Raw genomic sequence first — 16,647 nt, forward strand, 5'->3', positions numbered from 1 at the left:
CTTCCACTCTACCTCCGAATACTGACATTTTTCTGAACACAAATCACCTCATGTTCCAATGCAAAACAAAACATAACAATAAAATGCAGATATCTATTTAAAAACAATTAAATCATTTCTTTAAAGTGTGCCATCGTTACGAAAATCATTTTTTTGGGGTTCGCAGTGAAAAAATCTAGAAGTGCCATGCGTCATTTTCATAATAGCGAACCCACTCATGAGCAACACAATGATGTTCTTCTAAATTATTAATGTCAGGTGCCAGTTGTTACTTATTTCAAATATTCTCCTCTTCTCTCTTAAAGGTCATTATCTATATCGGCTCCAGCCCCTCAGTCAAAGTAGCAGGTAGCCTGGGAGGAAAATGAGGATCAGAGCATAAATACCTTAAAAAACATGAAAAGAGCATATTTCAGTATTATACAGTATCAGCACACGTCATTATTGCATGTCTTTTGATTGTTTGCTGGAAAATATATATTATTCATGAAGAAAATTATGATAGCATATTCCAGGCTCCTATACATTTTGCGCCAATTCAAAGAACATTATTCATCCTGTTTTTTGCTAAATAGCTGCACTTTTTTGCTTATTGCCAGATTTCTTGTAAAACAGATGTCACGTACTTTAAAGATCAGGTGCACAGATTTTATATTTGAAATATTGAATTGTATTTTATCCATCAAGTCACCTATTTAGACCTCACAACGCAACGTTGTATTTCTCCAAACTCTCTGCAGAGACTCAAATCTAATTCTGGTGGGGATTGCTTTGTATAGCTATTTTGTGTGCTAATAAAGCCTGGTTTAGAATCATTTGTCTGGGACTTGGAGCAAATTATACCAGAATATCTTCAAGTACCAGTTAGAGGAGCCACTCATTGCAGAAAACAAAACACACAATACAGTACTTACAAAGTGCAGGACTGCATATGACATGTTTTAGAACAACACAACAAGAGAAAAACATAGTGCTCTTAGCTACACTAAAAGCAAGACACAAAAAGAAAATCAAACTCTCACAAACAACAACTTGCATTTATATAGCACGAATTAATGTAGAAAAACAGCCCAAGGCATTTCACAGAGGAGTGGAGGAATGGACTACAAACAATGCAGGATTTGTGTAATGTCAACAGTGTAAAAAGGCAACAAATATTTATATAGTGGTTTCATGTAGCAAAACATTCCAAGGAATTTTACTGGAGGTGCTGTGGATCTAAGCAGGGGGTTAGCAAAGGTGAACGAAAACACATATGCTGTCAGGAGGCTTTTGAAGGAAAGGAGAGAGGTAACAAAGTCAAGAGGTTCAGGAAGGGAGTTCCAGAGTGTAGAGGCACTGTGGTTGAAGGATTTGCAAATGATACTGGAACAGAGGGCACACAGTAGATTAGAATTGGAAGAGCAGAGGGTGCATGCTGGGATGTATGGCTGGAGAAGACTGCAGAGGAGAAGCCATGGGTGAATTTAAAGAGGACAAGCATTTTGAGATTGAGATGCTGGGGGACACAATCTATTGAAGGTCAGAGAGGATAGGTGTATGGGTGTTTAGGAATTCATGTGAGAAAGGATATGCGCTGCTGAATTCTGCATCAGTTCAAGGGTGAAGGATACTTTCCTTTATTAGCCGAGGCATAGAATTTAAGAGCAGGAAGGTTATGCCAGAACTGCATAAAACATTAGTTAGGCCACAGCTTGAGTACTGTGTACAGTTCTGGTCACCATGTTACAGGAAAGATGTGATTGCACTAACGAGGGTACAGAGGAGATTTACGAGGATGTTGCCAGGGCTGGAGAATGTTAGCTATGAGAAAAGATTGGATAGGCTGGGGTTGTTTTCTTTGGAACAAAGGAGGCTGAGGGGAGATTTAATTGAGGTATATAAAATTATAAGGGGCCGAGATAGAATGGATAGGAAGGACCTATTTCCCTTAGCAGAGGGGTCAGTGACAAGGAGGCATAGATTTAAAGTAATTGGTAGAAGGATTAGAGGGGAGCTGAGGAGAATTTTTTTCACCCAGGGGGTGGTGGGTGTCTGGAACTCACTGTCTGAAAGGGTGGTGGAGGCAGAAATGCTCAACTCATTTAAAAAGTTCTTAGATGTGCACTTGAAGTGCTGTAACCTACAGGGCTACGGGCCAAGTGCTGGAAAATGGGATTAAGCTGGATAGCTCTTTTTGGGTCTGCTCGGACACGATAGGCCGAATGGCCTCCTTCTGTGCCCTAACTTTCTATGATTCTATGAAGCTGGGAAGACCGGTGAGGGGAGAATGGAGAAATTGAGCCTTGACATGGTGAAAGCCCCTTGAGGTGGATGATGGCTTCAGAGGGAGTAGAGGTGAGTTCGAGCTGTAGACATGCAATGTTCTGGTGGTGAAAATAAACACTCTTGATGATGGACCAGTTGTGGGAAAGAAAGCTCAACTCAAGGTCAAGCAGGTCACTGAGGCTGTGCACCATCGGGTTCAGTCTAAGCAAATAGCTGGAATAGGAGATCGATTCAGCAACTGAGGTGCAAAGTCTCTGATGAGAGCTGAACAGAATGGCCTAGAAATTCGGCCTCGTAACGACCATATTTTGGATGGTAAACAGCCTCCAATATGGCAGGCAGGAAGTGCAAGCTCATGACGAAGACAAAAAAAATTGGCATGCAGTACCCTCTCCTGAAACGGGTGTTAGGACCCTTGCATATGCTAATAAGAGATATAATGCCTGTTTGAAACCCCCACTGCAAGATTGGTTTGCCCTGAGGCAGCTGGTGCTGGCTGCACTCAAAAACACCAGGCCTACATCAGCCTAACGAACGGTTTTTAAAGGGCCGCAACCAGCAAATAAGTTTTTAAAATATAGTTAACTGAATGTGCAGTCGGGAGGAGCAGGAATATGGGCTGCTGCCGGACACCAATCACCATCCTCCCCCAACCCGATCGTCGCTGCTCCCCCCCCCCCCCCCCCTCATCACTGCTGCTCCCACCCCGATCATCACTACCCCCACCCCCCACCCCGGCCACCGCTGCCTCCTGACCTGATCGTACCCCCCTTCCCAGTTGCCCCCCTCGCTCACTTACCCGAGGGCCTCTGCAATGTCAGCAGTGGCTGAACTTCCATTGTTCTACCTGTTCCTCTCCACAGCTCGCAGGGTCAATGGAAATGAGGCCCAATATCGAGGGATAGATCCCTGCCACCCCGAGCACCCAAAAATGTGTGGCCTCGAACTTCTAGGTCAATGACTTTAGTTCTGCCAATGTTGAGCTGGAAAAAATTATAGCTCATCTAGGACTTGATGTTGAACAGACAGTTGGAGAGCACGGTGACATCTGTGGAATCAAAGCTGATGTCATCAGCATATGCGTGGAACCTGACTCCATCTTTGTGGATAATGTTGCCAAGGGGCAACCTATAGATAAGTAATAGGAGAGGGCCAAGAATAGAGCCTTGGGCCACACAGGAAGTGACTAAAGGCATATGGCAGGGGAGAAAGTTATTTGAGGAATGTACTGACTGCATTAGAACAGGTAGGAATGGAACCAAGAATTACACAACAGGGAAAAATCTGCAAAATCTAGTTGATTAGTGGGTAGATCCACCACAAAAAGTAGACTTGAGCTATACAGACCAGGAAGTTCTCAGGTTCTTTAACTGAGATGAGTTAGTACTGTTCCTTATTGCTATCTAGTGATCGCCACAAGAATGTGAGTGTGTGGGGACATTGGGCTCAGCTGTGTTGTTTGTTGAACATCTATTGTTGAATAGCTCCCCAACACTCGCTGCTTAGATTCACGAAGACTGACCACATAGTGAGGTACTGGACAGCTGGCAGTTCTTGAAACTGCACCCAAAAAGAGTCAGCACTTTCAGCAGAGCAGAACAGAAATTGAAGGACAAACAGAAATAAATCCTGCAAAGTTAAATCCATATACATATGACCAAAATCAAGCTACCAACAGATATTTAAACCATCACTTTTCAATCAACACATCAGTTTCACAGCTAGCAAGTGGAATGTGACGGTATTATGAGAAACATGTAAAGGTTACTCCCTAACCTGGTATTTTGCTGCAGGTAATGAAAGACCAAAACAATCAGCCCAAAACAACCTGGTGTAATCAAGCTTAGCAGCTCCGAAGGCAAGAAAAACATTCCTCAGACGACTAAGAGACTCCTTGGTGTCATGTTTAATTCACAGTAGAAAATCCTAGTTACTGATTCTGATACTACAAATCTCATGTTGTAACAAACATTTGCTTTTATCCCAACTGAAGCTCTATTCTAACCAATGAAAGAGCTTAAACCTCAATAAAATGAAGCTGATAAGACAATCTATTAGTTAGTCATCGTTACTGAAGTACAACTGTAAATGCAAGTTGTTGCTTAAAATGGTTTCTCTGTGCTGAATAATAAGCATAAGCACAATTAATTGGGTCATTGTACTGTATGCGCAGGAGAAACAAGGCGCTCTACATAAGAATAGATCAACACGGGACTCAAGAAACACATTACAAGAACCCAAGTTGCCAGGAAAACATACCATTGTAAGGGCCCACTCAATAAAAACAAATGCAGCAAAACCAATTGGCAAAGAAAACAGAAGCTATAAAAGAAACAGATGAAGGAAGCATTCCACATGTGACTGACCAAAGAGCCACAAAATAAAATGACACCATCAGTGGAATTTGTAAGAGCTCTAAGGAGATAGACAACAGCAGAGAATTAAGGAAAGGGACTCTGGATAACTCACCTCACATTTCAAATGAAAATAGAAGAGAGCTGGGTGACATCGGGGTGACATGTCGGTCTTTCACCTCTGAGTTGTGGGATTGAATTCAGTTCAGCCTGATAGGATGAAAATCTTCATTCTGTTGGCTGTAAGGACCCTACATGAATAAATATTGATCCATCGCTGAGTTATCTGAGACATTATTATAATTGTAAATAAACAGAGTAGAATATCAATGTTGAGACTTTTAAGCTGGTTAATGGCAGCAGTTCAATCTCCCCGTTCACCCCATCAATGGACCAATATTGTGTCTTTCTCAGCCTTTTCTGGATGAAAAATCTGGATTTTATTAGGAAAACAGAGAGATTCTCTGGATAGCTTTTGTTATTCTTAACTCTCTGCCAAAACTCTTACATGCAATAAATGGCTGGTGACATTAGGGTTTAAAGAAAGTTTTGGCAATATCCGATTACATTTTTGGACTAGAAGTTGTACAGATGTCAGAAGGACACTGAATGAACCAGTTGGAATTTTCAGGCAGCTTTTCATGGTCTTTGTTTCTTGGTGCCAGTCCACAAATTACAAGATTTATTGAATTAAACTTTTTATTTCATGACCTCTAGGTTGCTAGTCCAATACCGTAACCAGTACACTACCATACCCTAATACTGAAAACAACAAAGACACTTCTCTTATATCAATATTCAATATAAAACTCACCCTTGAAACATTGTTCTTTATGATATATATGACTAATCGCTATCAGGGTGTCTCTGGCCTGCTCTATTACTGTTGGCTGCAGAAGGACTACAGACTTGGTACAATAGAACTCAAGATATAGATCTAGATTCCTTTTAAGATATTCCAGAACAAAGGGAATTAAAACATACATTTCTCATTAGGTGGCCAGCCATTCAAATGGTTTTTGACCACACAAACACAGCTGCCAATCAAACATATACATTAAACGATACAAAAGAGTGGGCCCTCCCTCACCCTCCCTGGGATACAGATTATTCTCCCCCAAAGTACTTTGCATGACCTGTGGGATAGGTTTCCCTTCCAAGGATAATGGGAGCAATCAACCTACTTCTATCAAGACCTTCCTGAATAATGCTTCATCTCTGCTTAATATTCCCAAACCGGGCCAATCCTGCAAGGGAACTTTATTTTAATCCTGTGTGTATTGTGACCAGCAAGATAGAATAATTCACCACAGGCAAACATGTTTCATTTTTATCACAGCCTTTTTATTAACCATTTCAAAAGAAACAAAACATATTTGTTTGCTACTCACAAAGCCTATTGTCTCTCAACAGTAATGCAGACTAAATCGTTTAGTTAGTTTTTCCTGAAGATGCTGATGCAGTGAGCATGTTCAAGCCTTTACTTTCTGCAGTGCATTCCATACACCCCATTTTAAGTATCTGCAATTTACAGAAGGCTTCTGGAAGATTCCTCTTTTAATGAAACATGAGTGAATAACTGTTTTTCCAAAATTAACAATCAGCTAAAGATATAGGGGCTGAAATTCCCTGAGGGGTCCCTTGGTCTCCTCCCATGGAATTCAGGGCCCACTGCATTCTCACAATGTCTCTAAACCATGCATTTCATAAGCGAGCCAATAATTGTGCAGAAAAAGCAGGTGTCCTCTCTTTGTTTTGTTAAAAGGGGAATTTTGTCTCCTTGAAGTGTTCCTATTTTTAGATGTCCTGGTTGTTACACATAAGGTCCCAAAGCTTTAATCAGAATCCATCACATCCTAGTTAGTGCTTCATTATTAGTTCAAAATGTCAGTCACAAAGCCACTGCAAGTATTAGGAATGCTACAATATAATATGGCAAATGAATTTCAATATAGATATGTGTTGGTGGTACATTTTGGTAGGAAGAATAAGGAAGCCATATACTCCTTGGAAAATAAGAGTCTAAATGGGGTAGAGGAGCAGAGGGATCTGGGGGTACAGATACACAAATCACTAAAAGTAGCGACTCAGGTCAATAAGGCCATAAAAAAAGCAAACAAAGCATTGAGCGTCATTTCTAGAGGGATAGAATTGAAAAGCAGGGAAGTTATGTTAAACTTGTGTAGAACCTTGGTTAGACCACACTTGGAGTACTGGGAACAGTTCTGGTCTCCATATTATAAAAAGGACATAGAGGCACTGGAGAAGGTGCAAAGAAGATTTACAAGGATGATACCAGAACTGAGAAGTTATAACTATCAGGAAAGACTGAACGGGCTCGGGCTCTTTTCTCTAGAAAAGAGAAGACTGAGGAGTGAGCTTATAGAAGTCTTTAAGATTATGAAAAGGTTTGATAGGCTAGTTGTAGAGAAGATGTTTCCACTTGCGGGGGAGGCCAGAACTAGGGGCCATAAATATAAGATAGTCACTAATAAATCCAATAGAGAATTCAGAGGAAACTTCTTTACCCAGAGAGTGGTTAGAATGTGGAACTCGCTACCACAAGGAGTAGTTGAGGCGAATAGCATAGATGCATTTAAGGGTAAGCTAGATTAACACATGAGGGAGAAAGGAGGAGAAGAATATGTTGATGGGGTTAGGTGAAGAAGGGTGGGAGGAGGCTCGTGTGGAGCATAAACACCGGCATGGACCTGTTGGGCCAAATGGCCTGTTTCTGTGCTGTACATTCATAAGGCCACAAATGACATCCTATGTGACTGCGACCATTGTAAACTATCTCTCCTCATCCTTCTCGACCTGTCTGCAGTATCTTCCTCCACGCCTCTCCTCCGTCGTCCAGCTGGGTGGGACTGCCCTTGCCTGGTTCCATTCTTATCTATCGAGTCGTAGCCAGAGAATCACCTGCAATGGCTTCTATTCCTGCGCTCGCACCATTGGAGTCCCCTAATGAACTATCCTTGGCCCCCTCCTATTTCTCATCTACATTCTCATCTCGGTGACATCATCCGAAAACACAATGTTCGATTCAATATGCATGCTGACGACACCCAACTCTACCTCATCACCACCTCTCTCGACCTCTGCACTGCATTTAATTTGTCATGCTACTTGTCCGACGTCCAGCAGCAGAAATTTCCTCGAACTAAATATTGGGACGACCGAAGCCATTGACTGCAGCCCCCACCACAAACTCCGTTCCCGAGCCAGCAACTCCTTCCCTCTTTGTTTGATACCACTCCTGTGAAGCGTCTTCAACAACAAAAACAACAACAACTTGCATTTAAATCGCACTTTTAACATAGTAAAACATCCCAGGGCGCTTCACAGGAGCTATTATCAAACAAAATTTGACATCGAGCTACATAAGTAGATATTACAACAGGTGACCAAAAGCTTGGTCAAAGAGGTGCGATTTATGAGACGTCTTAAAGGAGGAGACAGGTTGACAGGTGGAGAGGTTTATGGAGGGAATTCCAGAGCTTAGGGCCTAGGCATCTGAAAGCACGACTGACAATGGTCGAACGAAGAAAATCGGGGATGCGCAAGAGGCCTGAATTGGAGGAGTGCAGAGATCTTGTAAGGTTATAGGGCAGGAGGAGGTTACAGAGATAGGGAGGAGCGAGGCCTTGGAGGGAAGTGAAAACAAGGATGAGAATTTTTAAACTGAGGCGTGGTCAGACCGGGAGCCATTGTGGGTCAGCAAGCACAGGGGTGATGGGTAAACGGGACTTGATACCAGTTAGGATATGGGCAACAGGGTTTTAGATCAGCTCAAGTTTATGGAGGGTAGAAGATGGGAGGCCGGACAGGGGAGCATTGGAATAGTCAAGTCTAGAGGTAACAAAGGCATGGATGAGGTTTTCAGCAGCAGATGAGCTGAGGCAGGGGCAGAGATGGGCGATGTTACGGAGGTGGAAGTAGGCGGTCTTGGTAATGGAAAGCATATGGGGTCAGAAGCTCAGCTCAGGGTCAAATAGGATGCCAAGGTTGTGAACAGCCTGGTTCAGATTCAGACAGTGGCCAGGGAGAGGGATGGAGTCGGTGGTTAGAGAATGGAGTTTGTGGCGGGGACTGAAGACAATGGCTTCGCTCTTCTCAATATTTAATTGGAGGAAATTTCTGCATATGTCAGACAAGCGGTGTGATAAATCAGAGACAGTGGAGGGGTCGAGGGAAGTGGTAATGAGTTAGGGTTGGTTGTTGTCAGCATACATGTGGAACCTGACATTGTGTTTTTGGATGGTTTCGTCGAGGAGCAGCATGTAGATGAGAAATAGGAGGGGACCAAAGATAGATCCTTGGGGGACTCCAGAGGTAATGGTGCGGAAGCAGGAAGAGAAGCCATTTCAGGTGATTCTCTGGCTATTACTGGGAAGATAGGAATGGAACCAGGCATGGGCAGTCCCACCAATCTGGACAATGGAGAAGAGGCGTTGAAGGAGGATGGTGTTTTTAAAAATTTATTCATGGGATGTGGGCGTCGCTGGCAAGGCCTGCATTTATTGTCCATCCCTAATTGCCCTTAATAAAGTGGCGGTCAGCCGTCTTCTTGAACCGCTGCAGTCCGTGTGGTGAAGGTTCTCCCACAGCGCTGTTAGTTTGGGAGTTCCAGGATTTCGACCCAGCGACGATGAAGGAACGGCGATATATTTCCAAGTCGGGATGGTGTGTGACTTGGAGGGGAACGTGCAGGTGGTGTTGTTCCAATGTGCCTGCTGCCCTTGTCTTTCTAGGTGGTAGAGCTCGTGGGTTTGGGAGGTGCTGTCGAAGAAGCCTTGGTGAGTTGCTGCAGTGCATCCTGTGGATGGTACACACTGCAGCCACGGTGCGCTGGTGGTGAAGGGAGTGAATGTTTAGGGTGGTGGGTGGGGTGCCAATCAAACAGACTGCTTTGTCCTGGATGGTGTTGAGTGTTGATGCTTCTTGAGTGTTGTTGGAGCTGCACTCATCCAAGCAAGTGGAGAGCATTCTATCACACTCCTGACTTGTGTCTTGTAGATGGTGGAAAAGCTTTGGGGAGTCAGGAGGTGAGTCACTCGCCACAGAATACCCAGCCTCTGACCTGCTCTTGTAGCCACAGTATTTATGTGGCTGGTCCAGTTAAGTTTCTGGTCAATGGTGACCTCCAGGATGTTGATGGTGGGGGATTCAGCGATGGTAATGCCGTTGAATGTCAAGGGGAGGTGGTTGGATTCTCTCTTGTTGGAGATGGTCATTGCCTGGCACTTGTCTGGCACGAATGTTGCTTGCCACTTATCAGCCCAAGCCTGGATGTTGTCCAGGTCTTGCTGCATGCGGGCACGGACTGCTTCATTATCTGAAGGGTTGCGAATGGAACTGAACACTGTGCAATCATCAGCGAACAATCATTCCCATTTCTGACCTTATGGTGGAGGGAAGGACATTGATGAAGCAGCTGAAGATGGTTGGGCCTAGGACACTGCCCTGAGGAACTCCTGCAGCAATGTCCTGGGGCTGAGATGATTGGCCTCCAACAACTACTATCATCTTCCTTTGTGCTAGGTATGACCTTAGCCACTGGAGTTTTCCCCCTGATTCCCATTGATTTCAATTTTACTAGGGCTCCTTGGTGCCACATTGGTCAAATGCTGCCTTGATGTCAAGGGCAGTCACTCTCACCTCTGGAATTCAGCTCTTTTGTCCATGTTTGGACCAAGGCTGTAATGAGGTCTGGAGCCGAGTGGTTCTGGCGGAATCCAAACTGAGCATCGGTGAGCAGGTTATTGGTCAGTAAGTGCCGCTTGACAGCACTGTCGACGACACCTTCCAACACTTTGCTGATGATTGAGAGTTGAGTGATGGGGCGGTAAGTGGCCGGATTGGATTTGTCCTGCTTTTTGTGGACAGGACATACCTGGGCAATTTTCCACATTGTTGGGTAGATGCCAGTGTTGTAGCTGTACTAGAATAGCTTGGCTAGAGGCGCAGCTAGTTCTGGAGCACAAGACTTCAGCACCACAGCCAGGATGTTGTCGGGGCCCATAGCCTTTGCTGTATCCAGTGCACTCAGCCATTTCTTGATATCACGTGGAGTGAATCGAATTGGCTGAAGACTGGCTTCTGTGATGGTGGGGATATCGGGATGAGGCCGAGATGAATTATCCATTTGGCACTTCTGGCTGAAGATGGTTGCAAACGCTTCAGCATTGTTTTTTGCACTCACCTGCTGGGCTCTGCCATCATTGAGGATGAGGATGTTCACGGAGCCTCCTCCTCCCATTAGTTGTTTAATTGTCCACCACCATTCATGACTGGATGTGACAGGACTGCAGAGCTTTGATCTGATCCGTTAGTTGTGGAATCACTTAGCTCTGTTTTTGGCATGTTGCTTCCGCTGTTTAGTATGCATGTAGTCCTTAGTTGTCGCTTCACCAAGTTGGCACCTCATTTTTAGGTACACCTGGTGCTGCTCCTGGCATGCTCTTCTACACTCCTCATTGAATCAGGATTGATCCCCTGGCTTGTTGGTAATGGTAGAGTGAGGAATATGCCGGGCCATGAGGTTACGGATTGTGCTGGAATACAATTCTGCTGCTGCTGATAGCCCATAGCGCCTTATGGATGCCCAGTTTTGAGCTGCTAGATCTGTTATGAATCTATCCCATTTAGCACCGTGGTGGTGCCACACAACACATTGAGATGGTGTCCTCAGTGCGAAGATGGGACTTCGTCTCCACGAGGACTGTGCGGTGGTCATTCCTACCAATACTGTCATGGATAGATGCATTTGCGACAGGTAGATTGGTGAGGACGAGGTCAAGTAGGTTTTCCCCTCGTGTTGGTTCGCTCACCACCTGCCGCAGGCCCAGTCTGGCAGCTATGTCCTTCAGGACTCGGCCAGCTCGGTCGGTAGTGGTGCTACCGAGCCACTCTTGGTGATGGACATTGAAGTACCCCACCCAGAGTACATTCTGTGTCCTTGCTACTCTCAGTGCTTCCAACAAGTGGTGCTTAACATGGAGGAGGACTGATTCATCAGCTGAGGGAGGGCGGTAGGTGGTAATCAGCAGGAGGTTTCCTTGCCCATGTTTGACCTGATGCCATGAGATTTCATGGGGTCCGGAGTCGACGTTGAGGACTCCCAGGGCCACTCCCTCCTGACTGTATATCACTGTACCGCCACCTCTGGTGGGTCTGTCCTGCCGGTGGGCAACGTGTCAAACGCTGCAGATGTGTCAAATGAGAAGGATGAGGATGGATAGTTTACCACTGTCAAAGTCATATAGGATGTCACTTGAGACTTTGATTAGAGCTGTTTCAGTGCTTTCGGAGGGATTTTTTTTTTATTTTTTTTATTCGTTCACGGGATGTGGGCGTCGCTGGCAAGGCCGGCATTTATTGCCCATCCCTAATTGCCCTTGAGAAGGTGGTGGTGAGCCGCCTTCTTGAACCGCTGCAGTCCGTGTGGTGACGGTTCTCCCACAGTGCTGTTAGGAAGGGAGTTCCAGGATTTTGACCCAGCGACAATGAAGGAACGGCGATATATTTCCAAGTCGGGATGGTGTGTGACTTGGAGGGGAACGTGCAGGTGGTGTTGTTCCCATGCGCCTGCTGCCCTTGTCCTTCTAGGTGGTAGAGGTCGCGGGTTTGGGAGGTGCTGTCGAAGAAGCCTTGGCGAGTTGCTGCAGTGCATCCTGTGGATGGTGCACACTGCAGCCACAGTGCGCCGGTGGTGAAGGGAGTGAATGTTTAGGGTGGTGGATGGGGTGCCAATCAAGCGGGCTGCTTTATCTTGGATGGTGTCGAGCTTCTTGAGTGTTGTTGGAGCTGCACTCATCCAGGCAAGTGGAGAGTATTCCATCACACTCCTGACTTGTGCCTTGTAGATGGTGGAAAGGCTTTGGGGAGTCAGGAGGTGAGTCACTCGCCGCAGAATACCCAGCCTCTGACCTGCTCTCGTAGCCACAGTATTTATATGGCTGGTCCAGTTAAGTTTCTGGTCAATGGTGACCCCCAGGATGTTGATGGTGGGGGATTCGGCGATGGTAATGCCGTTGAATGTCAAGGGGAGGTGGTTAGAATCTCTCTTGTTGGAGATGGTCATTGCCTGGCACTTATCTGGCGCGAATGTTACTTGCCACTTATCAGCCCAAGCCTGGATGTTGTCCAGGTCTTGCTGCATGCGGGCTCGGACTGCTTCATTATCTGAGGGGTTGCGAATGGAACTGAACACTGTGCAGTCATCAGCGAACATCCCCATTTCTGACCTTATGATGGAGGGAAAGTCATTGATGAAGCAGCTGAAGATGGTTGGACCTAGGACACTGCCCTGAGGAACTCCTGCAGCAATGCCCTGGGGCTGAGATGCTTGGCCTCCAACAACCACTACCATCTTCCTTTGTGCTAGGTATGACTCCAGCCACTGGAGAGTTTTCCCCCTGATTCCCATTGACTTCAATTTTACTAGGGCTCCTTGGTGCCACACTCGGTCAAATGCTGCCTTGATGTCAAGGGCAGTAACTCTCACCTCACCTCTGGAATTCAGCTCTTTTGTCCATGTTTGGACCAAGGCTGTAATGAGGTCTGGAGCCGAGTGGTCCTGGCGGAACCCAAACTGAGCATCGGTGAGCAGGTTATTGGTGAGTAAGTGCCGCTTGATAGCACTGTCGACGACACCTTCCATCACTTTGCTGATGATTGAGAGTAGACTGATGGGGCGGTAATTGGCCGGATTGGATTTGTCCTGCTTTTTGTGGACAGGACATACCTGGGCAATTTTCCACATTGTCGGGTGGATGCCAGTGTTGTAGCTGTACTGGAACAGTTTGGCTAGAGGCGCAGCTAGTTCTGGAGCACAAGTCTTCAGCACTACAGCTGGGATGTTGTCGGGGCCCATAGCCTTTGCTGTATCCAGTGCACTCAGCCGTTTCTTGATATCACGTGGAGTGAATCGAATTGGCCGAAGACTGGCTTCCGTGATGGTGGGGATATCGGGAGGAGGCTGAGATGGATTATCCACTCGGCACTTCTGGCTGAAGATGGTTGCAAACGCTTCAGCCTTGTCTTTTGCACTCACGTGCTGGACTCCGCCATCATTGAGAATGGGGATGTTTGCAGAGCCTCCTCCTCCCGTTAGTTGTTTAATTGTCCACCACCATTCATGACTGGATGTGGCAGGACTGCAGAGCTTTGATCTGATCCGTTGGTTGTGGAATCGCTTAGCTCTGTCTATAGCATGTTGCTTCCACTGTTTTGCATGCATGTAGTCCTGAGTTGTAGCTTCACCAGGTTGGCACCTCATTTTTAGGTACGCCTGGTGCTGCTCCTGGCATGCTCTTCTACACTCCTCATTGAACCAGGATTGATCCCCTGGCTTGTTGGTAATGGTAGAGTGAGGAATATGCCGGGCCATGAGGTTACAGATTGTGCTGGAATACAATTCTGCTGCTGCTGATGGCCCACAGCGCCTCATGGATGCCCAGTTTTGAGCTGCTAGATCTGTTCTGAATCTATCCCATTTAGCAGGGTGGTAGTGCCACACAACACGTTGGATGGTGTCCTCAGTGCGAAGACGGGATTTCATCTCCACAAGGACTGTGCGGTGGTCACTCCTACCAATACTGTCATGGACAGATGCATTTGCGACAGGTAGATTGGTGAGGACGAGGTCAAGTAAGTTTTTCCCTCGTGTTGGTTCGCTCACCACCTGCCGCAGGCCCAGTCTAGCAGCTATGTCCTTCAGGACTCGGCCAGCTCGGTCAGTAGTGGTGCTCCCGAGCTACTCTTGGTGATGGACATTGAAGTCCCCCACCCAGAGTACATTTTGTGCCCTTGCTACCCTCAGTGCTTCCTCCAAGTGGTGTTCAACATGGAGGAGGACTGATTCATCAGCTGAGGGAGGACGGTAGGTGGTAATCAGCAGGAGGTTTCCTTGCCCATGTTTGACCTGATGCCATGAGATTTCATGGGGTCCAGAGTCAATGTTGAGGACTCCCAGGGCCACTCCCTCCTGACTGTATATCACTGTACCGCCACCTCTGGTGGGTCTGTCCTGCCGGTGGGACAGGACATACCCAGGGATGGTGATGGAAGAGTCTGGGACGTTGGCTGAAAGGTATGATTCTGTGAGTATGGCTATGTCAGGCTGTTGCTTGACTAGTCTGTGGGACAGCTCTCCCAATTTTGGCACAAGTCCCCAGATGTTAGTAAGGAGGACCTTGCAGGGTCGACTGGGCTTGGTGTTTTGCCGTTGTCGTGTCCGGTGCCTAGTGGTCCGATGCCGGGTGGTCCGTCCGGTTTTATTCTTATTATGACTTTTCGTAGCGAGATTTTACAACTGAGTGGCTTGCTAGGCCATTTCAGAGGGCAATTAAGAATCAACCACATTGCTGTGGGTCTGGAGAATTGTGGGAAAGATGGGCATGGATTTGGGAGGCGACAACGCGTTCAAGGACTTTAGAGGAAAGGGAGGTTGGAGATGAGGAGATAGTTTGCAAGGACAGAGGGGACAAGGGTTGGTTTTTTGAGGAGGGGATTGATGATGGCAGATTTGAACGGGAGGGCGACAGTAACCGAGGAGAGGGAATCATTAATAATATCAGCTAACATGGGGGCCAGGAAGGGAAGTTGGGTGGTGAGAACATAAGAACAGAAGTAGGCCATACGCCCCCTCGAGCCTGCTCTGCCATTCAATCAGATCATGTCTGATCATGGCTGATCTTCGATCTCAGCTCCACTTTCCTGCCCGATCCTCATATCCCTTGATTCCCCTAGAGTCCAAAAATCTAGCTATCTCAGCCTTGAATACATTCAAGCATCCACAGCCCTCTGGGGTAAAGAATTCCAAAGATTCACCACCGCCTGCGTGAAGAAATTCCTCCTCATCTCAGTCTTGAATGGCCAACCCCTTATCCTCTGATTATGCCTCCTATTTCTAGACTCTCTAGCAGTGGAAACAATCTCTCAGCACCTACCCTCTCAAGCCCCCTCAGAATCTTATATGTTTCAATGAGATCACCTCTCATTCTTCTAAACTCCAGATAGTGTAGGCCCATTCTACTCAACGGGAATAGGGTCAAGGGATCAGGAGGTGGGTCTCATGGACAAGATGAGCTCGGAGAGGAGATGAGATTCAGGGCTAGAGCAGGGGGGAGCCTTGGGGTGCCAGAGGAATAGAGGGACAGACCAAGGTGTGATTTGGTGATAAGGGCCACACCGCCACCACAGTGGTCTGGGCAGGACAGGTGGTGGAAGGTACGGCCAGGCATGGACGTTTTATTATGTTAAAGGCGTTATAAATGCAAGTTGTTGTTGATATGTTGGGGGTAACAAAATTGTGAGCTGGACCAGGTTTCTGATTACGGCCCGACTTTCATTTCAGTTTGACCCCTCCTGATTTATAGGAATTTGAGCCACTGAGAATACCTAAAGGAGCTCCCTGATGGCTCAGCTGGTTAAGACAATTGGGTAGATCTTGTTAGTGTAAAACAGGTGATGGGGAATCGGCAGCCCGTTTTATATCTCTCCCAATCTTTATTTCAATTGACTTTAATGGAAATAAAAATCAGAAGGGATGTAAAATGGGCTGCCGATTCGCTATCGCTCATTTTACACAATCGCACAAAGCCAAGCTCTACCCCAGTGAGTGGATCAGCCATACAAGTCCCACATTCAATCCCTGATCTCTGCTGAGCTCGATGATCCTGGCTGGAGCGGCATCTTTGAAAGTAGATAAATCGCCAGACCGGGGTGAAATGTATCCCAAGCTGTTAAGAGAAGCAAGGGAGGAAATAGGGAGGCTCTGACCATCATTTTCCAACCCTCTCTGACTACAGGAGTGGTGCCGGAGGACTGGAGGACTGCTAACTTTGTACTATTGTTTAAAAAGGGAGAAAGGGATAGACCGAGTAATTACAGGCCTAACCTCGGTGGTGGGCAAGTTATTGGAAACAATTCTGAGGGACAGTATTAATCGTCATTTAGAAAGGCACAGATTAATCAAGGACAGTCAGCATGGATTTGTTAAAGGAAGGTAGTGTCTGAC

The sequence above is a fragment of the Heptranchias perlo genome, chromosome 22 (genome assembly GCF_035084215.1).
Source record: "Heptranchias perlo isolate sHepPer1 chromosome 22, sHepPer1.hap1, whole genome shotgun sequence".
In the NCBI taxonomy this organism is placed as follows: Eukaryota; Metazoa; Chordata; class Chondrichthyes; order Hexanchiformes; family Hexanchidae; genus Heptranchias; species Heptranchias perlo.